General features: G+C 38.6%; 1 long non-coding RNA gene across 8 annotated transcripts in view; it reads left to right on the top strand.

The window, feature by feature from the left end:
* The window catches only part of LOC109438107 (uncharacterized), a 98708-nt gene extending 72412 nt beyond the window's left edge, over positions 1–26296 (top strand). For 7 of the 8 annotated variants that reach the window (XR_012496382.1, XR_012496383.1, XR_002136337.2 and 4 more), the window contains one exon: positions 1182–2910. This is a non-coding gene — a long non-coding RNA (uncharacterized LOC109438107). Of the gene's footprint in view, positions 1–1181; positions 2911–26253 lie in introns of those variants that run through there. The other variant, XR_012496378.1, reaches the window with a different exon arrangement.
* Positions 26297–27444: the final 1148 nt, after the last annotated feature.

Consider the following 27444-nt stretch of genomic DNA (forward strand, 5'->3'; position numbering starts at 1 on the left):
TAGATTACAAACTCTGAATTAAGAAATTTTCTCTAGCAAGTTGCTCAATTTTAAGAAAAGCTCATCGAACTGGAAACAAGGCCAAATCTCTGAAATTTTAGAGTCAAGTGTATGAATCCTGGTATTATACTAAATTTTATGACCATGTAGTCAATTTTGACTGTTTCCATCTACTTATTTGTGAAAAAGCACATCCTCTTTGAAAGAAATTACTGAAATAAAAGCAAAAAGCCACCATATTTGATGTTAACCTGGAGTCCAAAATTGATACCAAATATATTTGCCATTTTAGACCACATCTATAGACCTGTGTGCTTTGGAATAAGTGATATTCAGCTTTAGAACTGTATTTGTGTTACAGGTCAGAACTCTTCTCCTTCCTCCTCCTCTTTCCCCTCCCTCCTCCTCTTCCCCTCCCCCATTTCTTCCTCCTCCCCTTCCTCCTCCCCCTCACTTTCCCCCTCCCCACCCTTCCTCTCCCCCACCTCTCTGAGAAAACAGAGTGAGGAATAGCTTTCCTGGAATGAAAAGGTAGATGATAATCTGGATGAACTCCAGAGGCAAGGCACCAATGTCTGTTATGGTGTCCCTTTGTGCGGGTGGGCCCAGATCCAAAACAGAATGCATGAATATTTAAATGTTCCACTATGGTTTTGTTCCAGAAAATATATAGGTTTGGTTCTAGAGCCAAATAAACCCCTAAATGTTGTCAATCCCTACATTTTTGGAATTCACACAAATGCATTAAAAAATGAAGTCGGGATTCAATTCCTTCTTGTTTAGGATTTTGGGGAGTCATAATTTATCCCCATTCTACTCAGCTTTAAAATGTAAATTTCTATGAAATATATTTTGTATAATTGACCTCATCTGTTATATCCTTTTGTATATGTTCATTTTATTTTTTTTATTTTTATTGCAAAAGTAAATCAATATAATTATTTATGGAATATATATTTAAATAATTTGTAAAGTAGAAAGTGAAAATCTCCAACTGCTAATATATACCCCGACCCATTTCCACACCCATTCTTAAGTAGTAGATACAGTCATATTTTTTATATCCTTCCAGATTTATTTGAAGAACATTCACACATATGCATTGTTTTCATAAAACTGAAATAATATTTTACATATCATTACATAACTTTTTCTTTTTTTTTTCTTTTCTTTTTTTTAAGGAGGGCGCAGCTCGCAGTGGCCCATACATGGATGGAACCGGCAACCTTGGTGTTATTAGCACCACGCTCTAACCAACTGAGCTAACCGGCCACCCTCATTACATAACTTTTAACTTAAGTATTCATCAGACTTACCTCTAATCTTTAAACGACTGCAGAGGTTTCCATTTTATGACTATTTCAGCATCTATTCAACCACTATCTCATTGCTGACATTTTGGTTGTCTCATATTTTTTAGCTGTTACAAATAATGTTCCTTATACATATATCTTTCCACACTTGTACAAGTAGTACTACACATTGTGATGCTAGTCATTTGTTACTTGACAGTTATTTGTCACTCCAAATAGGTTGTTAAAATTTACCCTGCACCAGAAATATATGAGTTTTTTTCCCCAGGCCCCAGGCAACTCTAGATGTTATCAACATGTTTAACTTTGGGTAATTTGATGGGTTAAAATGGGATATCATTTTTAATTTGCATTTACCTAATTGCTACTGAAGCTGAACATGTTTTCATATGTTTATTAGGTATTAACATTTTATTATTTTGTGGACTACTTATTCATATTTCTTGCCCCTTTCCTTATTGGGTGTTTGCTATTTTTTTTAAAATGAATGAATTAATATATTTTTATTAGGGATAGTCATACTTTCTCTGTCATGAATGTCTTTTACAGAAGTTTTATATTTTTATATAGTCATCAGTCCACCTTTTCCTTTGTGGCTTCTGAGTTTTGTGTCTTACTTAGAAAGACCTTTCCATCTTAAGATTATAAAAATATTTTCTGTATTTTATTCTAGACTTTTGTAATTTTGCCTTTTTACATTTAGCTATTTAATCCCTTTGGTATTTAGTTTTTTAAATATGTGGTATGAAGAGAACTCTTTTTTTTTTTCCTCTCCTAAATGGACATCCAGTTCACCCCAAGCTCTTTTTATTAGTCCATTCTTTTTACAATGGTTTGAAATGACACATTTTTCATATACTAAATTTCGATTTATATGGATCCGTTTCTGGACACTATTTATTCATTGATCTATTTCTGTATCAATATTATACTACTTTAGTCACTATCTTTTTATGGTAAGCTTTGTTACTTAAAGGATTGAGTTCCTTCTCATTATTTTTATTCTTATAACTTGCTTTATAATTGTTCCTAATTTACTCATCCAGATGAACTTAGAATTACTTTGCCAGAAGTTACCTATACCCTGAGGGTTTGAGAAAATTTACTCACCAAATCACCTGGACTTGGAACTTTTGGGGGAAGAATATATTTGGCTAATTTAAGAATATTTTAAGGATATAAGCTTATATTTTACCTTTTCTTGTACTGTGTATAGTTTGGCAAATTTATATTTTCCTAGAAATTCTTCCATGTTATTAGTTTCTCAATGTATTATTAAGAAGTTGCCTATACTATTTTAATATCTTTAACATATCCTGTGTTTATGGTTATACCCTTGTTTTATCATTGGTGTTATAATAGTGTGTTTTTTTTCTTTTTTATTTGAGTTCGTAGAGATTTGTTCATTAAATTGTTCTTTTACTTAAAGAATCAGTTCTCAGGTTGCAGGTTTTATTTCCATCAGATTTTTGTTTTATCTTTATTATTTCTTTCCTTCTATTTTTTTCTGTTTTTGTTTTTTTTCCAGTTTCTTGTGTTGAATGTTTTGTTCATTTATTTTCAGTCTTTTTCATACCAATAAATGCATCTAAAAAGACTATCGACTCCTTTGAGTAATATTTTGGCCATACTTCATAGCTTTCTTCTTCTTCATATATATTTTATTAAGGTGTAATTTATATACCATAAAACTCACTCATCTTAAGTGCAGAATTCAAGATTGCTAGTAAAGTTATAGAGTAGTACAATCATCATCACAATCTAATTTTAGAACATTTGCATCACCCTAAAAAGAAACCTATCCTTTTGCAGTCACTCCTCATTTACCACCAATATCCCGAGACACTTGGTCATTTTTTAAAACAAAAATGTCCACATCCCACTGCAAGGCTACATTCCTCTCTGGAGGCTCTAGGAGAGATTAGTTTCCGTCTCCTTCAGACTGATAGAGAATTCAGTTCCTTGCATTTGTAGGACTGAGGTCTCTCTTTGCTGCTTAGCTATAAGCTGAGGATTGTTCCAAGCTTCCAGAGGCCACTGCACTTCTTGGCTCATGACTTACTTGCTCTATCTTCAAAGCCACAATCGCAGCTTTTCACATCACATTTGTCTGACTCCCATAGCTTTTAATATGTAAAGTTACCATAGTCACTCATTTCGAAATGTTCTATAATCTCATCATTTTCTTCCTTCTTAATCCATGTTTGGATTTGGGGCCTGTGTGTGTGTGTGTTATAATAATGGTAGAGAATATAGCTTGTATGGTTTTCACTTTGGGAATTTTATTGGAATTATTTTTGTGGCCTGATATTGATCAGTTTTTGTGGAAGTTCCATAGGCATTTGAAAGAGATATGTATTTTCTACTTATTCGGTATAAAGTTTTATATGACTGTGAGATTTACTGTGTAACTATGTAAATCAGATTACCTATATCCTCATTTATTTTCGTTGGCTTGATCTGTCATTTCTGTTTAGAGAGATATACTAAAAGTGTGCGTTTTATTTTAATTGTTAATTATTGTTTGATTTTCTTGGCAGGAAAAAGTACTATATAGACATAAATCATGTTATATATAGCCAATGTTCCATAATAGAAATGTAAGTAATTAAAACTGGAGAGATCTGTTTATGTAGTGTCACAAAAGGATCACAACAGGTTTTTGCTATTTCTCCTTCTTGTGGTTAATGCCCTCCTAACCCCACTGGTATGGAACCACTCATTGTTTCTTCTTTATTCCTTATCAGTTTTTCTGAACATGGAGTATTTGTTGCTTCCCAGAGTCTACAGACTAGAAACTTTGAAAGAATAAGGCAATTCAAGAATCTAGTGAAGCATTCTGAGAGGAATATGGGGTTTTATAAACAATTTAGTCCCCAAATCTCAAAGGAGGAAAGTTGAGAGACAGGGCAGCGTCCAGGACTCAGGTCTCTGCTTGCAGTCTTTAGTATGGAATAGACTTTCTTTTATTATTATTACTTTTAAGATTTTTATCAAAATATAGCTAACATACAATATTATATTAGTTTCAGGTGTGCATCTAGTTATTCAACGGTACCCACATGGCACTATGATAAGTCCAGTAATCATCTGACACCATACCACACTACCACAGTATCATTGACTGTATTTCTTACGTTGTGTATTACATCCCCAAGACTTATTTGTTTTATACCTGCAACTTCGAACCTCTTATTCCACATTATCTATTCCTCCACTTTTAAAATTTTCAATTACAGTTGACATTCAATATTATTTTATATTAATTTCAGGTGTATAGCATAGTGCTTAGACATATGATTCAAGAAGGGATTCCCCCTGACCAGTCTAGTACCCATCTGGCACTATATATAGTTATTACCATATTATTGATTATATTCCCTATGCTTTACATTACTGTGACTATTTTACAACTATAAATTTGTATTTCTTAATCCCTTCACCTTTTTTTCCTGCTCCCAACCCCCCTCCCATCTATCATCCCAACAAATCTAGTACCCATCTGACACCATACACAGTTATTGCAACGTTATTGACTATATTCCTTATGCTATACCCTACTTCCACGTGACTACTGTGTAACAGCCAATTCTTAATCTCTTCCCCTATTTCACCCATCCCCAAACCTCCTGGCAACCATCAAAATGTTTTTTGTATCTATGAGTTTGATTCTGTTTCGTTCATTTGTATATTTTTTTTCTTTAGGTTCCACTTATAAGTGAAATCATACGACATTTGTCTTTTGTTATCTGACTTACTACACTCAGCACAATACCCTCTAGGACCATCCATGTTGTCATAGATGGCCAGATCTCATTCTTTTTTATGGCTGAGTAATATTCCATTGTAGAAATGTACCACTTCTTTTTTATCCATTTATCCATTCAGGGACACTTAGATAGCCTTCATATCTTGGCTATTGTAAGTAATGCTGCAGCAAACATATGAATGAGCATGTCCCCTCGAAGTAGCATTTTGGGTTTCTTTAGATGAATACCCAAAATGGAATAACTAGGTCATTCTTTGTCTCTTGTGATATAGCCTTTGTTTTAAAATCTATTTTGGCTGGTATAACTATTGCTACTTCAGATTTTCTTGTCTGTTTCCATTTTCATGAAATATCTTTTCCCATCCCTTTACTTTCAGTTGGTGTGAATCTTTCAAACTGAAGTGAGTCTCTTTTAGACAGCATATATAAGAGTCTTATTTTCTTATCCCTTCAGCCCTCCCTCCATCTTTTGATTGGAGCATTTAATCCATTTACATTTAAAGTAATTGTAGATAAATATGTAGTTATTGTCATTTTATTCATTTATTTATTTATTGTCTTAAAGGAGTCCCTTTAAGTTTCCTTGTAATACTGGTTTGGTGGTGGTAAACTCCTTTAGCTTTTTCTTGTCTGGGAAACGCTTTATCTGTCCTTCAATTCTAAATGATAGCTTGGCTGGGTAGAGTAATCTTGGTTGTAGGTCCTTGCTTTCATCACTTTGAATATTTCCTGCCAATCCCTTCTGTCCTGCAACAAAGTTTCTGTTGAGAAAGCTGACAGTCTTATGGGAGCTCTGTTGTAAGTAACTAACTCTTTTTCTCTTGCTGCTTTTAAGACTCTCTATTTGTCTTTAATCTTTGGCATTTTAATTATGATGTGTCTTGGTGTGGCCCTCCTTGGGTTCATCTTGTTTGGGACTCTCTATGCTTCCTGGGCTTGTATATCTATTTCCTTTGCCAGGTTAGGGAAGTTTTTAGTCATTATTTCTTCAAATAGGTTTTCAATTCCTTGTTCTCTGTCTTTTCCTTCTGCTACCCCTATGATACAAATGTTGGTATGCTTGATGCTGTCCTAGAGGCTCCTTAAACTATCCTCATTTTTTTGGATTTTCTTTTCTTTTTGCTCTTCTGAATGAGCATTTTCTGCTATGTTATCTTCTAAATTGCTGATTCGATCCTCTGCTTCATCTAATTTACTGATTCCCTCTAATATATTTTTCATTTTCAGTTATTGTATTCTTTATTTCTGACTGGTTCTTTCTTATGTTTCCTATCTCCATTTTAATGTTACCTATCTCTGTTGAAGTTCTCTCTGAGATCATTGAGCCTACATACAACCAGTGTTTGGAACTCTGTCTGGTAGATACTTGTCTCCATTTTGTTTTGTTCTTTCTCTGGAGGTTTGTCCTGTTCTTTTATTTGGAACATGTTTTTTTGTCTTCCCAATTTAGCTGCCTCCCCGTGTTTATTTCTATATATTAGGTAGGGCTGCCATGTCTCCTGGTTTTAGTAGAGTGGCCTCATGTAGTAGGTGTGCTGTGGTGCTCAGTGGCACAGTCTTCCTGGTCACCTGAGTCGTGCACTTCAGGTGTGTCCCTTGTGTGGGTTGTGTGTGCCCTCCTGTTGTAGTTGAGCCTTGGTTACTGTTTCCACATCAGTAGGAAGGATTGGCCCTTGGGCTCATTGGTTGTGAAGACTGGCCCTGACTACAGGGGAGGAATTGTGGTACAGGGGCTGACTCTACAGAGCAGGATCTGCCTCAGCAGGGCTCTGGTGCCTGCCCAACCCACTCCGTGGGTGTGTCTTCCTTAGAGGCATCTGGGTGATGCTCCAGCTCATTTTGAAGCTAGCCACTGGTCCCATCAGCCCCAGGGCCACCTGGCATGGGACCCACTGCAGGTCAAGTTCAGCCACAGCCCATGCCTCACCAGGGGCCACCCAGCAGGAGCCACAAAGCAATCTGCAGGTGGCTGCCACCCATGCTGTGCTTGGAAGTGCATCCAGAGGCCAAGCTGTGAACCAAGGCTGGATGCTGCTAGTGCCCGGCTAGTGCTCAGCCAGAGGTATGGGACACACTCAAGCCAGATACTGCTTGTCTGGGTTCCGCAAACCTTTGAGAGACCCTGGGAAAGTCTGTAGCATGAGCCAAGGCATGTGGTTTGTACAAAAAAGCTACTGGCAGCAGCTTGGGTGTGTCCAAAAGTTGGGTGGGGCAGGTCTCAGAATCACCAGGGTGTGGGGAACAAATGGTGTTAACCAGCTTGATGGAGACTCAGATATAATGGCTGCCTGTGTCTACACGCTGGGAAGGAGGAGGACTCAACAAAGAAACAATGACTTCCATCAGTTCTTCCATCTGGAAGAAAGTTGCCCCTCCAGCCCTCGTCCTGAAGCCATACAACTCAGTTCCCCTCATATGTCTCTATGACCTCTCTAGCTGCTTCCCCAGCACTGGAGCTCAGAGCCAGTGATTCCATCAGTGAGTAAGTCCATGTGCAGTCCCTTGAAGAGGAGCACCTGGGATTGCAGCCACCCTCTGTCTCACTCAGCCACAATCTCTGCTGGTTTTCACAACCAGAAATTATGGGGACTTCTCTTCCTGGCACTGGGGATCCTGGTGTGGTGCTAGGAACCTTTGCTCCTTCAGGGTGGACTTCCACAGCCAAGATATCCTTCCCAATTTTTAATGGTCACATGCGGGTGTGGGACCAGCAGGTTCCGTGTCTCTACCCCTCTACCAGTCTGGAGGTGGCTTGTTCTGTATGTGCTTAGTTGTAGGGCTTTGGTTCAGCAAGATTTCATGCAATTCTTAATAATGGTTGTTTTGTAGTTTAGTGTTAACTTTGATGTGGTCATGAGAGGAGGTAAGCACAGCGTTTACCTGTTGTGCCATCTTGACTGGAACTCTCGCATAGACTTTCTATTGACTTGCATTTTATAAAATTAAAGTTTGGACAGTAGTTCAGTACTGACCTGGTGAATTAATTTTGTGTGTGTGTTGGTTGATTTTGTTTTTATTTTAAATCTTTTAGCTTAATCTAGTGATCACCACTATACAAAAAATATGGCATATAACTTTCCTATTATAAATTAACATCCCAAGTGCTGCCTTAAAAGAAATTGAAAACATTTTTTTAAATCACATAATCCCTGTCCTTAAATGTAGAGCGCTCTACATTCCTATGTGAAGACCTAACAAGTGTATACCCAGAAAGAATTGCTTCCATTTTATTTTTCAAGATTAATGGGTTTCCATTGTAAAAGCGTTTTTTTTCATAAGTTAATCTTAAGGACCTTAAGTGTCCTGTCATTAAATATGCTTAGTTGGGAGAGTTAAGAAAATGTAAAACCTATTTTAAGAATCACACTCTGTTAACTTACTTTTTAGGAAAACAAATTAAAGAGGGTTCTATGTGATAATGGGCCAGTGAAGATTTACTGTCTCAGTCATTTGAAGGGCTGAACCTCTTGGTTTTCTCTGCCTTACTAAACTAGTTACTTTGCTGAACTTTGAATTAACAGAATAAAAACCATAAGCAGCATAAAAAGAAAGCTGCTGCAATATCCTCTTATCAGAAAAAAGAGACAAGGCGTAAAATCTTTGGCTTTACGAACAAATAGTAAATCATTTATGCAAGAGAGATTTGGGAGAGGAAATGTGGCTTCCAGACAAATAAATAAAATACTGACCGTGCAGTATTAAAATGAATTTAGCTAGCATTTAGCCAAAGAGTGAAAATCGCCTGGTTTTAGCTTCATGCTGGTTGAAGAGCACAAACTTCTTAGACTGCGTATGCTGACCTGTAGACAGAATTTTCTTGTCAATTCACATTTCACAGACTTCCCCGAGAAAAACATTGTCAAATTTTAGATGCACCAAAATCATGTTTTAAGATCATGGGAATACACATGTCTTCACAAGAAGCTATATAAAAGGTACAAAGTTCAGTGTAAAAGGTAAGATTTATGTGTCCATGTCCTTTCATGTCAGCTACTTTAAAATGCCCTCTCTTCCTTTTCTCTTGTCTCAAGTAGAACCCTAGAGACTCCACAAGAGCTCAAGTCTAAACCTTCAACTTTCCCTAATAAGCTTGGCAGGTCCCCTCCCCACCCATCCCTTGACCTTGCCAACTCAAAGTAATCTTTCTCTCCTGCTTTTGAATTTTTGTACCATTTAGTACACGTTCATTTACTATGTGCTAACTTGTGCATTTTTCTTTATTATTTTAAAAACAATTACTTCCTCCTTGTTACTGAACATTCAACATTTATATTTAATCTTTTACATTAGTTTGTAATTTCCTTGAAGTCAGGGTCCATATATTCAGGTATTATTCTTATTTGAATTAGAGTGGAAGGAAGAGGGTAGAACAAGTAGTAACCTCTACCTGCATTTGGACTCTCACCTATCACAAAGCCATGAAACCAAAGAAATATACCCATTTTTTTTTATGACAATGTACAGAACTCAGCTAGGCTGTATGATATAGTATGGCTATTATTACCATTACTATTGTCTTGGAGTAACCACTAGTAGCAGTCACATCTTGTCAAATATACCTTACTGGGGAAGCTGAGGGAGAGTGAATAAAAATGAGTAAGAAAAAGAAGGTCAGTAAGGTAGAGTAGAAGAACCCTAAGAGGAATAGGGCCTGAAGCAGACTCAGGGGATGGAATACAGGCTTTGGAAATAGCTGGTGCAGGGAACAAACAGGAAAGAGGTCTAGGCGAGCATCAAAAATAAGAATGGGGACAGAGTCTGCTCTCTACAGTGATGAAGCCAGAACCAACTTAGATTAAAGAACTAGAGACAAAGCATACATATCTGAGCCTTAGTATGGTTAAGGCTTCAAACAAGCTGTCTCTCCACATCTACAGATCTTTTATGCTTTATTCTCTTTTATGAGAATAAAATCTGTTCTAGAACATAAGGATCTCTCAGTTCAGGTACCATTTAGGCTACTAGGAAAATTCCCTTTTGCTTTATTTATTTTGTCTATACTTCTTGGCATCCTTGCACTTTCTTAGGGCCCTGGAATGGTTCTATCTCATTCCCATCAACTCTACTTTCCATACCATGTCTTTCATTTGTATGCTCAGCCTTATCTGAATGCTCCTTCCTGTCTCCTCTGTATTCAGGCTGCCAACATGAATTCCCTACTGCAGTGAACCACATTCTCAGGCATGAGTTACACTGTGATGTTCCCGGTTTCTGGCTGTCTTAGCATGTGTTTGCAATATCAGTGCCTGGAGTGGCAATAAAGCCCTATTCACAGAAGATGCTATGTCAGACTCCTATACTGACTTCTATTATTACAATCCTTTGGGCTATTCTAAAGAGCTTTATCTGGTCCTCCCACTTTCCCCAGCATTAACTGTGTGCCCATTTCTCCTGGCTATTTGTTTAAGTAGAGAGTACCTGTTTGGTCTGTTTGAACAGGAATTAGGAAGTCCTGTTGATAGTAGCTTACAGGGTTACTTGGGGTCTGGGCAGACTTGCTATTTCTCAGATTATTTATACAATTTATTTGTCTACATTCTCTTACCTCTGTATCTCGAAAATCCATCTTAATGCAATACAGCCCTTAGTGCCAAACCAATTTTTTTTCTAATACATGTTTTCCCTAAAGCCCCAATACCTTCATTCCTTTGTTCTGATTTATTGCTGCTGCCTAACCACAGCTACGAGGCAGAAAAAATAATAATAATAAAAGTTTTAAAACCTTAGTAACAAGCACATCAGGATTAACATATTGGTCTGTGTTAAACCACCCAACAACGAACTAACTCATCTTTAATTTATTAGCTTGATTCTGATATAAATTCTGAGTGAAAAGTAAAAGGTTATGTAGATTAATAATATTAAAGTTGCAAAACAAACCCCTGAAAAATAGGAAATGTTAAGCAAAGGGGGCTATGCCATCTTTAATTCATTGCTCTGTTCCTAGGCAATTCCATGCATCCAGGATGCAGTTTCATAGCTGCATTTTAAAAAAGACCACGCTGTACCAAAACCATCAGGCAAGGTATAAATATCACAGCATATTACTCCAAACTTTAGGGCCTAACTCACATGTATTCTGTGTGACATTGGCATGAAACACATTTCATTAAATATCACCTGCCTCTGTAAGTTCTACAAAGATAGGTCTATCATTCTAGAGGCAAAAATTGCAGGTCAAGTACTAGATAAATCCCCAAGTGGCCTAACGAAGGTATTAAAAGTCTTTCATAGTATTCAACTTGCAGCCAGGGATTAAGCACTGGGGGGTGCGGTGGGGGGGAGGGTGAGGAATCTAATAAATCAATAATCTGTAGGGGAGGAAGAAATTTTTCTCCCCCCTTCTAGGTTCTTTTGGCTGGTCTAATAAATGTGCATGAGATAGAATAACAAGAGAAAATTACCAAATTTAATTACATACGAATGTGTGGGAACCCACATCCATGAGAGGTTCACAGAACAAAGGGTAAATGAGGTATATGTGACATTCTGAGCTAAGGATGAGGTAAGGTACTGTGCGGCTTCAGAGGGATAAAAGTCATAAGAAGAGCAGATGTTCAATAATTACAAGTTTGCCCCGCCCTACAGATAGGTCACAAAAAGTTATTTCTGGTGATAACTTTTATTATGGGCAAGGCCCCTAATTTAAATTCTTTAAAGGAGAGGTAAAATTTTCTCTTGAGCCCACGGGGTCTCAGTTGCCTTGAGCTCAAAAATAATTTACATGCCAAAGTGGCACATACTGGGGATGCCTGTTCTGAACCCCTTCAAATATCAGAAGGAAAAGAGCATCAGTTTCAAGTGACTTGGGTTTTCTCAAAACTTTTAATATTCAGTAAAATCTTATTTATCTAACCTGATTGGGAAGGACAACCTGAATCTGTAAGATAGACACAAGACAAACAACTTCTAGGTCATGGAAATGATTTTTTGCTTTCTAGCATAGATGGTTACTTCAGTTCAAGCTCTCGGCACTACCAAATTATGGTTTCTGTCCCTCCTGCTGGAACTGACAAAAGAGAGTAAAATTGGCATGTTAATTTTACAAACATTAGAAAAAAAAAATTTATAAACAGCTTAGTTAATATTTAGCTTAAACCTTCTCCCTTCAATATTTAATTTACATCAGCAGGTCTCAACAGGACACACTGATGTGTTGCAAGCAACCTAATACCAATTGTAGTAAAAGTATCAAAGTTTGCAAATGCTTGACTTTTAAAAATAAACCAAAGAAAATTTCAGATTATAGTAATATGGCCATGAGTTTGCATCTCAAAATGCTTTCTTGAGAGGAAAAACAGAGGTGGGTTGCAGAGATGAAGGCAGGAACTGCACATGGGACTGTTTTGTGAATGCCAACACAATTCTTCTAAGTCACAGAAAAAACAGAGGAGAGAACTATTGCTCTACATTACAATTTTCTTAAACCCTTTTATCATACAGAGGTAGAACTAAGCCTGGCTCGCTTACTTTTATAATTAAGAGTCAATGGTTAGAATTAATTAGGTTTTACTTACTGTCTATACCTACATGTAGCAAAGAATGTGGACTTTGGAGATTTACCCACCACTAGTGTTTCCAGGTGGGAATTCCCACCCATTCTTGGGAATTTTTTCGCTTTCCCTTTCCCGAATCCCGAGATATAAACTGTTTTCTGTTCTCCACAATGAATCATTTCCACAAAGTGACGGCCGATAGTACCAACCACCTGGGTTCAAGGAGCCGATTTTCCCAATTTCCTGACCAACTTTCCTCGGGATTTGGGAATAGAAAAGCGAAAAAATTCCTGAGAACTGGTGGAAATTCCTGCCTGGAAACCCTACCAACCACTAGTGTATTATTGAGTATTGTAGAGAATTGAGGCGTAGTAGGAAAGAAGAGTATAATCTGGAGGAACAGTGGAATCTCTGCTAAGCCTTGAAGGGTGGCATCATCTTGGTGAGGTCACCTCAGGCCTGCCTTAGTCTTGAAGTTGAGAAACTCAACTTTGTTAGGGCTCTGTCATTCATCGGACTGAAGCAACTGATTTGGGCTGTCCAAACTGTCAAGAGACTGCTGTATATAATGTTATTCACGTACAGATGTTACACACTTCCTTCCTGATCTCATAATACTTTTTGAATTGAATTTGTGATTATGAGAGGTTGGCTGGAAAGCAAGGAATCAGAAAAGAGTGGAGGATGGTCTTTGGAATATCCTCCAGGCCATGATGAGGTCTGAAGAATTATCCTTGACCCACAGTAGAGAATACTTTCTAGTCACCAGCCTGGGTAAGTTCTCAGAGAAGGCACACCCTCCCCTAAAAAGTACTGGACAAACACTACCAATATCTTACTCTTTGGGTTTCTTTTCTCTGTGCTCTAAGCTTCCTGAGTCCCTTCCACTCAGGCAATTGGTTCAGTTTCAGTATTTTTCTGCACTGTTAGGGTTCTGCGGCTTTATGGAATAGAAATGAACTTTTGTTAATTTGAGCACAAAAGTGGAATTTATTGGAAGGAGCTGAGAACTGTTACACAATTGTATGAAAAGCTGAAGTTCTGAGTCTCTGAAAGGACACATGAAGCTGTCCTTAGAATGCTTACCTCTTCATATGAGGAAACAGACATTTAAATAAAGAGAAGCAATAAAGTGGGTAACTTTACTATAGCTATACACTCAAATTAATAGGTACTACCAAAGAGAGAATGGCCAATTGTCTCTGGCAGAGGAAGGGATAAGGTTCAAGGTGAGGAAAGTCTTCATAGGGGAGGTGATATTTGAGTTGACTCTTAAAAGATGCGTAGTAGATGTTTGCCTGGTGATCAGATTAAAAAGGGGCACTCAAAGCACAGAGACATGGGAGGTGTGAAAGAGGATGGCGTATTTAAGGAAATGAATGTCTTTGCACAACCTTCAGCATGGAACAAGGGTTGATAAAGTGGAGTTTGTGAGAAAAAAAAATGGAGAGGAAGAAGACTGACCATGAAAAATTATGTTGCAATAAACTGATCTTAGAACACTGGCATCAAATTCAAAAATAAGTTTTATGTATAAAACTTTTACAAACCAGAAAAATTTTAAAAAGTACTCATGGGGATTATTTTTCAAAGTTCAATAGATTTCTTCCTTATTTTCTCAGGGGCTACTGAGTCCCTCCTCACCAACACCTCACCATCAACAGTTCCCTACACACACACACACACACACACACACACACACACACACACACCTCCAATCAAAACTGCTTTTCTCCTAATATGTAGCAGAGTTGTATGTAGAAAGATTTCCTTAAAGGCTTTCCGCATGCTCAGCTAAGAGCAGTGTTTTTTGTCTTGCTACACTAGTGTGCTGGTTCATTTTATCATTCAGACCATCTGTGATGAAGTCTATTTTGTTAACTCAGAAAAACCTCAATTTCTGTAAGACTTTAGGATGAGGTATTAACATACTTTTATGGATTGTGCTACCATTGTGGTTTTGGAGACTTCTCATTTGTGTTATTAAAAAGAAAAACCCTGCCATCTAAGCTTCTCATAATAAACTATTTTTACATTTATAATCTTTAAAGATGCTTATGGAAAGAAGTGCTTTGAACTCCTTCAGTAAGATCTACCTCAGCCTAAAGCTTAACAATAATGTAATTTGAGTGAGGGCGTCTGATCCTACCTGTCAGAGATACCACAGAAAGATACATAAATCACAGCCAGAATCTCATCTGAAACCGGCTTAAAAATTCATGTGACTAAGAGTCATTCCTGTGTGATCTGGTTTCTTAATACCATAGTGTACCCTGAATATTGGGAATTCTGAGCTGGAATGTACTTTTAAACTCATATTATCAAACCCTTTGTGCTACAGATGAATAAACTGAGGCCACACATGCTACCTGGAAAGCATCCCTCCTTTCCACTATCCTCTTGCTAGTCAAAGTGTGCTTCCTAGAGCCAGCAGCATCACCTGGGAGTTGTTAGAAAATCAGGATCTCAAGCATTGCATCAGACCAATCACATCAGAATCTCAATTTTTACAATGTCTCCAAATGATTCACAAGCACATTAAAGTTTGAGAAGCACTGCTACATACCACATTGCTTCCCAAGAGGCTTTGGAATCAGATTTATCAAGATACAAAATCCAGATTTTTCACTAACCAACAAAGTAGTCTTGAGCAAATTACTTAACATCTTTGGTCCTCAGTTTCCTCGATGGTTAAATGAGAGTACTAATACCTACACTGGAAGACCACCATGCAGTTTAAATGAAATGTTCGTATAGTTTCCAGTCAAGTACCTGACAGTAGACCCCCGATAAATGGAAACTGTGCTGCTACTACTGCTGCTGCTACTACTACTATTACTGTTGCTGCTGCTGTTACTACAACAATTGTTGCTGTTGCTACTACTGCTGGTCTTGCTGCTTCTACCACTGCTGCTCCTGCCGCTATTACTACAGCTGCTGCTGCTACTTCTACTACTGCTTCCACCACCACCATGGGTATTAATATCTCACAGAGGGAAAATAACCTCATACATTGACAAGTGACCAAAGTGAAACTGGAGCCCAGGTTTCCTGACTGTTATTTCAGTGCAGTTTTCCTGTACCTCATAATTTCCCTTCTCTTTTAAGTACACCTAAATGCTAGAGTGAACATTCTCATATAAGACCGCTTAAATTCTTGGAGTAGGAAGTAAAAAAGGAGACAGCTTTTTTAAGGTTTCCATTTAAACCTCCTGGAATAATAAGGTCAATTTGCTCAACCCTGTGTCTTCTCAAACTGTCATAGCTTCAGCTTGGTCTTAGTTCCTCTTAGGTGGCAGCTTCTGTTTCCTTCAACTGTGGAATACTCCATTCTCTAATTTTGCTTCTGGCCTCCAAAAAATTTTCCACAGAAAGCTTTATTGGATCTGATAGTATATTTGTTTTCTTAGAAAACAGGATATGTGTTAAATTACAGGTTGACCTTGATATTTTAAAAGATGAATTTTATGTATTTCAGTCTTAGTCCTTTCAGCATTCAAGTGTACCCACCACTCCAGATATGTAATTGCACTTTGAATTATTGTAAAGGGAGGAAAAACATCTCACTGTAGAAAAACAGGATTTTGCCATTTTGAAAACTGAAATAGATGTTGATTTCTTTCTTTGAGTGCTAGAATGACTTTTTGTCCCTGTTTCATAGAACTGAATGCATGTGACTTAATTTGAGAACCCTGACTAGAATGCTAACCTTTTCTTAGCCTGAGGTAGACTGGATTACAAACTGGTATAAACCCTCTGGGTGGTAGAAGAGCATATTTATGTGGACAGTATCCAAATATCCCAGTAAAATCTGTAAAAGCACTTTGCAACCACTGATACCTAACAGATATTCCTCTCTCACTTAACTAAGGAAGTGTAAACAGAAGAACAAGCATATACAGTAAAGTCAGTTTCAGGCTGGCCCCACTGTAGAAAGTAATGCAACTTCAGGCTTTATAAGAAATTACATGTCCTAAGGTGGATGGACACCATGAAAGTTGTGCATCTGAGCCCAGGAGTGGGCTCTTTATATCAGTGGAAGAGTTCTGGGATGAAACAGAAGCCCTTGAACAAGCCCTAGTAGAAATGATGCATATCATTAATATCCAAAATATATAAGGAACTCAGTAGCAAATAATAATAATTCTTAAATGGGCAAAGGACTTGAATAGACATTTTTCAAAAGGAGATATTCAAATGGCCAACAGGTATATGAAAAGATGCTCAACATCACTAATCATCAGGGAAATGCAAATCAAAACCACAATGAGATATCACCTCACACCTGTTAGAATTGCTGCTATCAAAAAGTCAAGAGATGACAAGTGTTGGCAAGGATGTGAAGGGAACCCTTGTGTACTGTTCCCACTGTTGGTGGGAATACAGATTGGTGCGACCACTATGGAAAACAGTATGGAGGTTCCTTAAAAAATGAAAGATAGAACTACCATATCACCCAGCAATCTCATTTCTGGGTATGTATCAAAAGGAAATGAAAACAGGATCGCAAAGAGATAGCTGCACTCCTATGTTCACTGCAGCATTATTCACAAACAGCCAAGATATGGAAACAACCTAAGCGTCTGTTGACAGATGAATGGATAAAGAAGATGTGGAGTATAATATATATATGTATATATTTTTAAAAGTTTATATATTTATATATATGTATATATAGTATATACACACGTACATGCACACAATGGAATATTATTCAGCCTTAAAAAAGAAGGAAATCATGTCATTTGTGACAACATGGATAAATCTGGAGGACATTATGATAAGTGAAATAAGTCAGACACAGAAAGACAATTATCACATGATCTTATATGGGGAATCTAAAAAAAACAGGTTGAACTTATGGTAACAGTAGAATGATGGTTACTAGAGGCTAGGGGGTGGGGGAAAGGGGATATTGATCAAAGGCACAAACTCAATTACAAGATGAATGAGTTCTAATGTACAGTATGGTGACTATGGTTAATGTATACTTGAAAATTGCTGAGAGACATCGCAAGTGTTCTCACCACACACACATACACACACACACACACACACACACTCTATGGGAGGTAATGGATATGTTAATTACTTTGATTGTGGTAATCATTATATATACACATATATAAACATCACATTGTATACCTTAAATATATATATTTTTTGTAAAAAAAATAGATAAAAATAAAAAAGAACAAAAAAAAAAAAAAGGAAAGAAATTATGAACCTCATCTTACTATGGAGGTGAAAGAGCACTGGGTTTTCCATCCCCAGGAGCCTGAGACTCTTTGGCTGCTGCTACAGAAGCGGGTACAGTGATGGTTTCCCAGCCTGAGGGCTGCATCTTACAGTTGATCAGTTTAGCAAGCACTGTGTCGTATACTTTTAACAAAAACGTAAGCATTTGTAGGGATCCAAATGAATCAGAAGATCCAGTATATATATTTTAAAGCACATCCTCAGCACACACACACACAAATTGGCTAATTTCACTTTTAGCTGCTTTACCAGGGTCAAGGAGCCCTAAGCCTGGCTTCAAATGAGTTACAAGCCATAGATTTAAATAAGTCTAACATTTCCTGAGTGGAGATATAGGTACATAAATATACTATACTATTTCAAAGGCAGTGTTTCCTAGAATCTTGAAAAAGAGATCATTTAAAATTTTATTGATCAATTGATTTTCTAATCACTTATACAGTAACCAAACACAGTTCTAAGCACTTTACAAATATTAACCAACTTAATACTGTAACAGTCTGTACCTGGCAGGTACTAATTTTATACTCATTTTACAGATGAGGAAATAGTTACAGAAATTTTAAGTAACTTGCCCAAGATTACACAGGAATAAATCTCAGGATTGGAACTCAGGCACTTTGACCCTAAATCTATGCTATTGTTTACTATGCTACCCCATAAGGTTATTATGTTAACAATTTTCTTTGTACTTAACTGGTAGATAAATTTGTTAGCTTATAGTACCAAAATGGTGAGTTCAGTACTTAAATGTACCAATTATTGAGGCTCTGCATATATAATATATAAGTTATAGGCTATATTTTTTATTTTAATGTCTTCAATTAATTATTAGCTAATTTTTTTAACCCGCAAGACTATGACAGGTTTTCCTTTGAGGGTTATGTGTTATTATAAACTACAAATATAAAAAGCAAGCTAAGCATTATTTCAAAAACATTCTAAAGTTGCTATACAAGGAACCAGGTACAAATATCCAGAGCTTACTAGAGGTTTTGTAAGAGAGAATTTAAAAGAGACTATTAATAAGTTATTTGCCTATTGAACAACATCTTGATGCTTTCCTTCCATGCTGCTTTTTGTATGAAAATCTGTCCCTTAGGTCAGGATTTATTATAGGTTAGAAAAGTTTCCAACAGCCAACCACAAACCCAGGAATCAAAATCTCCCAATATACATAAAACAAAACAAAACAAGAAAACCCACCCTAATCTGTAGCCAGAGCGCTTCTGGGCCCTGGAATGTCCCCATTGTGCCTGGCCACTCCAGCACAGACGCAGGAGTGTTGCCATGGCGGCAGTAACCCAACTGTGTGGGCTGGTTTCAATAACCAGCAGCTGCTCACTTCAGAAAAAGCAGGATGACAGCTCAGTTCTGAATGAGCATTTTTTCTCTGAGTTTCGACCTGACCTGAATATTGTTTTCTCATTGAATTTCCTTTTATTTATTTATTTTTAGATATTAACTTTCCTTGAACTTTCCTTCTCATTCCTGTTGCAGTTGGCAGGACTGCTGACTTCTCTTTCCTTCAGTAGAAAATGTGTTTTTTTCTTTAACAGTTCCTGAGGTTCTTTTTCTTTTTTTTTGGTGCCTTCCTTATCTACCCCTCCCCCGACACACATTTTACACACACACACACACACACACACACACACACCTCTTTGCCTTATTATATAAAGACCCAGAACATATCCACTGAGTTTATTTACTCCAAGAAGTGTGAAGGACCAGATAGCACCTCCCACCCTCCCACCCCCAAACCCTTCGTGATTCATCCATCCCAGGCACATTTCATTTGCCCTGTGAAAATCTGGAGCTGGAATAGGAAATATGACTCTTTACTCACATTTTTTCTAGCATAATCAGAGAATCTATGTTTAATACTAAACATATTCTCAATTCACAGTTGATTCACAACCTGTTTTTTTCTCTTTGTTTACATGTTGGCAAAATGCAAAGAATATAAAAACTCTAATACGATTTCTGACCCCCTGCTCACAGGGATTGCAGAAAAACTACTCTTGATGCAAGACAAAATATGTACTACATTTGATATGAATTTTGTCCCCTCCAGCTCTTAAGGAGTTTAGAATAATTTGGAAAGGAGGCTTGTGCTGCTGTTGAACTTTTCTTTCTTTTTTTAAAAATAAACTTGAAACAATTTGTTTACAAGTTGTTACTAAAGACTGTCAGAGAAAAATGTTTGTGGACATGGTATCCAAAAGGCTGACAGAATCCAGAACTTGCTTGGTATTCAAAGGAGAGCTCATCCAACATTATCTGTGCAGTGTATAATTACTTGGATGTTGGGAGCCAAAAAAGGGAATGCAATCCTGTGAGTGTGTGTTTATACCCCAGCATCTGGGAATAATTAATTTGCTTGCTATGGTTTATAGCATGAAGTTGATAAAGTTGTCTGCAGCTCTGCATTGAAACCATTTGCCTTACTTAACACTTTCAGCTTTAAGAGTTTAACATTGTGGCTAATTTTAGTAAATCTTTTTATTTTTAATCCGAAAATGCTATGATAAGGAAGAACCTTCTGCTTATGGTTTCTTCATCATTTTCTTTTCAGTCTTATTCCCAGTGTGTTCAGGAAGTTGTCACTTGCACACCTCCTGCTCCTTCTTCTCTTGTAGTGTAAATGCTGCAGGGCCAAAGAGCTCTCAGAATTGAGGCCCTGGAAGTGTAGGATTTTTATATGTTGTTTTCAGTAAATACATATTTGAGCTCTGAAGAGTTCCTCTGGAATATAGAATGTCTTTTTGTTCCATCTTGCAAACCTTAGGCCAGGACATTGGAGATTGTCATGTGAGACTCTCAATCTATTACGTATGGAAAGTATGGTGATAAGTTCTGATGATTTATGTCAGGTGCTACATTCCCTTAACTGTGACTTTCAGGAAGAAAGCACCATATATACATACAACGTCCTCTCCATCCAATTTAACAATTCAGCATGTTACAGGAAGCTTATCAGTCCCTGGGGCTTCTCCTCCAATTTCTCCCAAAGACGTACTGGAATGAAACAGAACTGTTACGCTGACCTTAGTTTGTTTAATTCGGGATTTCAGAATAAGAACAAGTGTCTTATTTTTCTTGGCTGAGTGTTTAACCATGTTAAAAGTTTTCTATAGCACTTTTGAAAGCTCATATTTCACAACATCCAGCTATTTGCTTTTGAATCCTGGTGAGAAACAAACTGAGGAACTCCCTAAATATAGCCAGGTTTTCATCCCTCTTCTTTCTTTTCCCAGGGCTTATCTCCACACTTTGACAACTGTTTCAAATCCCTTGTGCCCTAATATTTCATGTTTCTTTGGATTAAATATGTATTGTTGTCCTTCGCGGTCAAAAATGATAACTTCTAGAAGGATTTCTGTTTATATGGGGGTTGTACTCACAAAGAGTAACCAGCCTGAGGTCCAATCCTCAAGCTGGCATACTCACTGCCCCAGAGCCAGAAGCTCACTCAGAGGAGCTGCTTTTGTTCTTCTGCCTTTACACTCGCAGTCTTTGTACAGTGTGACACCTTCCTGTCCTTCAGGGATTAGAAGCAGAGACTGGAATCTAGATCAGTGACTAAGCACTCTGCTGCCATAGCTCTCAAAAGCCAGTGCGTGGTCGGATTGGTAATGGTTCGTTATGAGTTTTCCTAGATCTATTTTCTGATACCAAAAAACAAACAAACAAAAAAAACCAAGTACGCTCCATTTTCCCTGTCATGGGTACTACTGTACCTCATCACATAAAAACATTCCAGGTGCATATCACTTAATAAATATTTGGCCAATGAATGGATAAAAAGATAAGTGGTTGTGTGAGTGATGTGACTTTTACCTGAAGCTGAATTATTCATTTTCAGAACAAAACCTTCTGACATTATGTCCTTCTTACCTTTTTGCCTTTACAATGTGTTTATTTTACTTAAAAATATTATAGAAAGTAAATGTGTTATTAGGGAGATTTTAGGCAAAAGGGAAATATTAAGCAACCTGATGTCAGTTCCCAAAATTCTTATACTAGCACATACAATTAAAAATTTGGAAATCACTGCCCCAAAGCATATTCTTTCTTGCTGTTCCTTTGTCTCTTGCTGATCCATTTCTTCACAAAATGTGCCTCACAAGGGGTCATAAAAGGTTAATTCATAATGGACCAAAGTGAAAAACAATTCAGATTCAGAATTACCAACATTGATGTGCATCCACCTTGAACCAGGCCCTGTGCTGTGCACAGTCACGTTATCCTGCTTAAGTCTTGAGAGGTGTGCATTACTACTGCCCTTTTACAGAGGAGGTGACAATGAGCTAGATTTCGGGGGGTCCGTATCCTCCCACAAAAAAGGACCGATGAGGTTCAGGAGAGGTTAAGGGAAGATGTGGGACTGAACTGAGCCTTGCTGGTCAAGGGTGATTGGTTAGGAAGAGAATGACATCGTGATAAGGGTCATGATGAGGAGGAAGAATGAACACCATGTAGTTTGGAACAGAGTCCAGATGGATCTGAAGGGAACACAAGCAGCAGGTAGGAAGATTGGGGGTGAACAGATGACTGGACAAGGTCAAAATTTTGTAAGTCTGATGCTTCAGAACTTGGTATGTTCTGGAGTTTGTTAATTTCTCAGGCTCCTACTTAGTCAATGCCCTGAAAGACATATTTGTCCTTTTGAATTTGTTTACTTGATTGTTTTTGGCTTCACCTGATGTTCTTTGGGAAGATGACAGTGCTGTTAACTGCTGGGCACAGTTATAAGAAAGATTCTCTTCAGACCTTAGAACACAATCTTGTGGGTCTTTAAGCATAATCAGTTAATAGCGATGCATTCTTAGTTTTCTATAAGAGCCCAGACTATTGAGTTAGAAGTTTCAAGAGGAGGAGAAGCCCAGGCTATGACAAATTTCCAGCCCCATTAATGCATCCTTAAGCTTGGTGTAAAAATCGTATGACATTAAACTTATAAAGTCCTACTTTTTCCAATGATGATAGCCTATGGATCTAAGGCTATGTCCATCATTGTTAACTCTGAGTTACCTCGTTGGAACAGTGAAAAGTTGATGAACTTTTTTATGGCACACATATGGAAATATGAATATATGTAAAGCACCTAGTTCAATGCCACGTGGTAGGTGTTCAGTAAAGTGTGGATTCTTATTATTTGTGGATTCTATGTTTGCAAATACACCTACTCCCTAAATTTTACTTGTAACCCTCAAATGAATAATCGTGGCACTTTCATGATCATCCGTGGACATGGGCAGAACAGTGAAAAATTTGAGTCACCTGACATGCACATTCCCAGCTGAGGGGTGTTCTGCCTTCTTGCTTCAGCTCTCACACTATAAACAAGTGTCCTTTGTGTGGTCTGTTTAGTACCACATTTTTCACATTTTTGTGCTATTTGTTGGTGATTTCACTGTTAAATGTGACTCCGGAGTATAGTCTGAAGCACTTTCCAATCTTCCTAAGGGCAAAAAGCACCATATAGAGAAAATATGTGTATTAGATAAGCTTTGCTCAGGCATAAGTTACAGTGTTGTTGGCCATGAGTTCAATACTAATGAATCCCTAATGTATATTAAGGAAGGAAATAAGGTGTCTTTAAATATAATTACGTGTAAAACAAGGTTATGTATTGATTGGTTGATGAAAATGTGCCTACAGGCTCTCAGGAACCTAACCCTACATTTTCTCTAGGAGCAATGGTTCTGTATTTGATAATTAGTGTTCCTAGCAACTTTCTAGAACATAACCACCACAAATAGCAAAAATCTGCATTTATCATTATGGTCATTCAAGAAAGCCAAACGGTGTGGTTGCTGCCTAAGCCCAATCTATTAAGAGTGTCAATGATTTGGTTGTATCAGATCTCACCTTCTTTCCTCTGCTTCTACCTTACCAAAACTTTCAAAGTGGTCAATGCAACATCCTTTCAGTTCTTGAGCCAATCTTGGCTAGGGCAGAAAGTTAATAAATCACTGCCTCAGGCCCACCAATTTGTTAAGGTTGGCATGAAGTCATATAACCCCCTACTCTGCCAGACCTGGATGCCCACTGAAGGGCCCATCATCCTAGAATCTTGAGACCAAGGAAGAGCTCTGAGTCTCCACATTACGACCAAATCTCATTACTTCAGTGTTTCCTATAACTGAGCATCTTCCATGTGACATGTATCCACCCAGTCAAGTTTTTACTCTCATAGGAGAGGAAGCCCCATAAAGAGATGGACTATTATGTAGTTAGTGATGTGTAGATGATGATGCTGTGGCAATATGGGGGAGAGGAGTTACATCCAGCAGGAAGCTTTCCCTTGCCGCAGGTCCAAACTCTCATCCAGGACAGTGCTTCCAATTCCCATCCTGAGTCTCTTACATAGGTCATTGCCTAGCCCTTGCTCACTAGCCTCCCTGCCAACTAAGAGAACTGTGGTCCCAGCTTGCCTCGGGCCATGCCCTTAGGAATTCAAGAAAGTCAATATAAGCAATGATCTTGCGTGTTTTTCCCTGAAAAGATTTACTACAAATACAGAATGAAATTTCTCTGAGATTCATGGAAAATTGGATAGCATTATACATGAACCAGCCTGGAAGCATTAAGGTGATCAGTGGGAAGGTCAGTTTGCTCCCAGCTAGACGTGGGACTCCATGTCCAGAGTACCTATATTTTAGGGGACCAAACCGGGGGAAGAAAAAATGGTCAGGAAGCTCACAGAGACTTCAGGGAATAGGTCAAAACTGCCATCCTCATGCTCACTGTGCAAAGGGGGGACTAAAAATCCAAGATGAAGTCTGTAGCAGATCCAATGTCACCATCAGAATCAAGATTTGGGGTCAAGAGAAGTGGAACAGTGCCATGGATTCAGGAATGCCAAGAGTCAGGGTCAGGCTGCAGAACCAAGTTGTTCCAAGAGTGCTGGTCTGAACAAGGCAAGGGCTAAGAAGGGCAGACTCTAATTTCTGAAAGACTCTAACCTCTCCCACTCTGAGCCTGGACGGCTGGCAGAAGCGAATGTTGACGTAAGAAACATCCAAACCTGTAAAGAATTTTTATAAGAGTTTATTTGAGCCAAACTGATGACATAATGCCAGTGAGCAAAGCCTCAGATGCTTGGAGAATAACAGTTTTGCAGCTTCTTGTATGCATTTGAAATTAAGGAGACTACAAGGAAGATTACACAGACAATATTATGTGCTCTCTTGAGAGTGGTTACTGCTTATTTCAAAGGTGTGTTAACCTAGAGGCACAGAAACAATGGACAGGGCTTGCTTAAGTCAAAGATAGCCTTTTTTTAAAAAAAATTAAAGTTTATTGGGGTGACAATGGTTAGTAAAGTTACATAGGTTTCACGTGTACAATTCTGTAATACATCATCTATACATCCCATTGTGTGTTCACCACCCAGAGTCAGTTCTCCTTCCATCACCATATATTTGATCCTGTTTACTAAAGAATGTATATGCCTGGGGCATGACTACCCACCATGACTACCCACCATGACCTGCCCAGTAGGAATTTAAGATCAGGTCACCCTGTGAGGTTACTTTTCATAGAACCATCCCTTTCTCCCCCCACCCCCCCTCCCACCCCACTCCATCCACATAAAGCAGCAGGCAAGGAGAGCCCTGCTAGGGTCCTGGGGCAGAGCCGGCCTTCTCCACTGCAAGTTACACTTTTGAGACCCAGGCATAAGGGAAGCAGGTAGGCCATCTGGCTGCCTCAGGAGTCCTTTCAAGGCAGGATTACCTGACAGAATTCCTGAGGCATTTGAGCCTCTCTTTGGCCTTTGATAATAGCTTCTTCCAAGCTCCCATTGGAACCTGGGTGAGAGTAGCAACTCTGGTTCAATACAGTCAGTGTGCTGGGGTGACAGGGTGGGGGGTAGCCTGCCTGTGACTGAAAGCTCACAGAAAAAGTGGGTAAGGGATAGGGTATGGACAAGAGGTCAGATGAAGCCCTGTGATAGCTGCCAAAGCTGGCATTCTGTTACTTGCTCTAAAAGATGAATATATCTATAAATCATCCCTAGGGTGCTCAAGTTCACACTACGGCTTACTGCAATTTTTAGAAGGTAACAAATATGAAAACACATTGTATGCTGTAATACTGAAAAGTGCAGAGTATTGAGACTGCTTAAAATCTAGTCATGTAAAATAGTTTTACAGCCCCAAGTGATGGAGAGGTGCTATGCTAAGTGTTTTACATATGCTATTTCATTCAACCCCTCCCCACAACCATAAGAGCTAGGTACTATTATTATTTGCAATTTACAGATGAGGGAAGCCAAACTCACTGCGCATTTAACCCGGGTCGCACAGCTAACATATAAGTGGCAGAGCTCATGGTCAAGCTCGTGTCTGTTGATTCCAAAGACAGTGCTTCCCCCAAAGTCTGAACACACTGCTGTGTCTTATTTCAGATGTCTAGCTGAACTGTCTCCACTCATTGTTTGCCAGAGGTAAGTCCTGCAGCTCCAGTTCTCGTCTCTTCTGTCAGCCAGAGAGAGCAGCCTCTGGGGTCTTGAGACGGCCTGGGTCTGGGAAAGGTTCCCTCCCGAGCAAGAAGCCCACAATTGCCAAGCTCTGGGCCTTATCTGGCAGCCCGTACATTCCTGCTAAGTGCCCCAAGCAGGACACATTCCAGACTGGGTGGAGGGAAGAATTCCTAGCATTCTTCAGCTGCTGTCCTCCCAGGAGCTCCTAATCTCGAGTGGGATGGAGAGAAAAAAAACCTTCATTTCTAATGTCTGGAATTACTCTGAATTAAGTCCTCCTCTCCAAGCCATAAGTAGTGGGGAAAAGGAAGGGAGGATGATTCAGGGCCAGTGAGACCTGTACTTCTTAGAACATGCTTCAGGATTATGGAATCAGAAACTCACACCTTCTCAATAGTCTCTCAGGCCTGTAAGGTCCTTGCATTTGACCTTCATTGTTGACAGCCGGTCTGTATTGTTTGTCACTCTTATGCATCATAGCGTCCTAATATCAGTTATACTTTGTAAATAGAACAGTCCTTTGTAAATAGACGTAATGCATGAATATTCCCTCTCTACAACAACATATACTACTTTGATAAGTGAATTTATATTTTACCATGCTTTGTCACTTACATTATCTCATTTGATCCTCACAAGAAATCTATGAGGTTGGTATTATTATTTCCGTTTCATGGAGGAGAAATCCAAGCTGAGAAGCGGAGTAACTTGACTGTTGTCAAACAGCTGCCAAAGCAGAGGTGGCCTGTGTGCAGGTCTTCTGACGTCCCTCCACCATGTTTCACTCAAGGCCTCCCATTATGCCATCACAGGTGCTGCAAGGTGGGAGCTGGGAGTCTGCCCAGTTAGAGGGTAACATCTGATTCTCCTTCCTGGAGAGGGACTCCTGTGAGAGACTGGGGATTTGGAGGTCCAGGCTGGGGAGCACTGAGGAGCTGGCTAGGGTATAAGGTCCCTATAGCAGCAAACTGTGGAACAGGAAAAATGATCCAGCATCTTGAGAAGCTGAGTCAAAAAGTCAAGCCAACCACCTAAGCAGTGATTTTCAAGGTATGGACTGCAGCCAGATGGTAGGCCACAAGCATCCTCCTGATGTCCCACAAACTGATCCCCAAA

This window comes from Rhinolophus sinicus, linkage group LG05, assembly GCF_036562045.2.
Source record: "Rhinolophus sinicus isolate RSC01 linkage group LG05, ASM3656204v1, whole genome shotgun sequence".
Taxonomy (NCBI): Eukaryota; Metazoa; Chordata; class Mammalia; order Chiroptera; family Rhinolophidae; genus Rhinolophus; species Rhinolophus sinicus.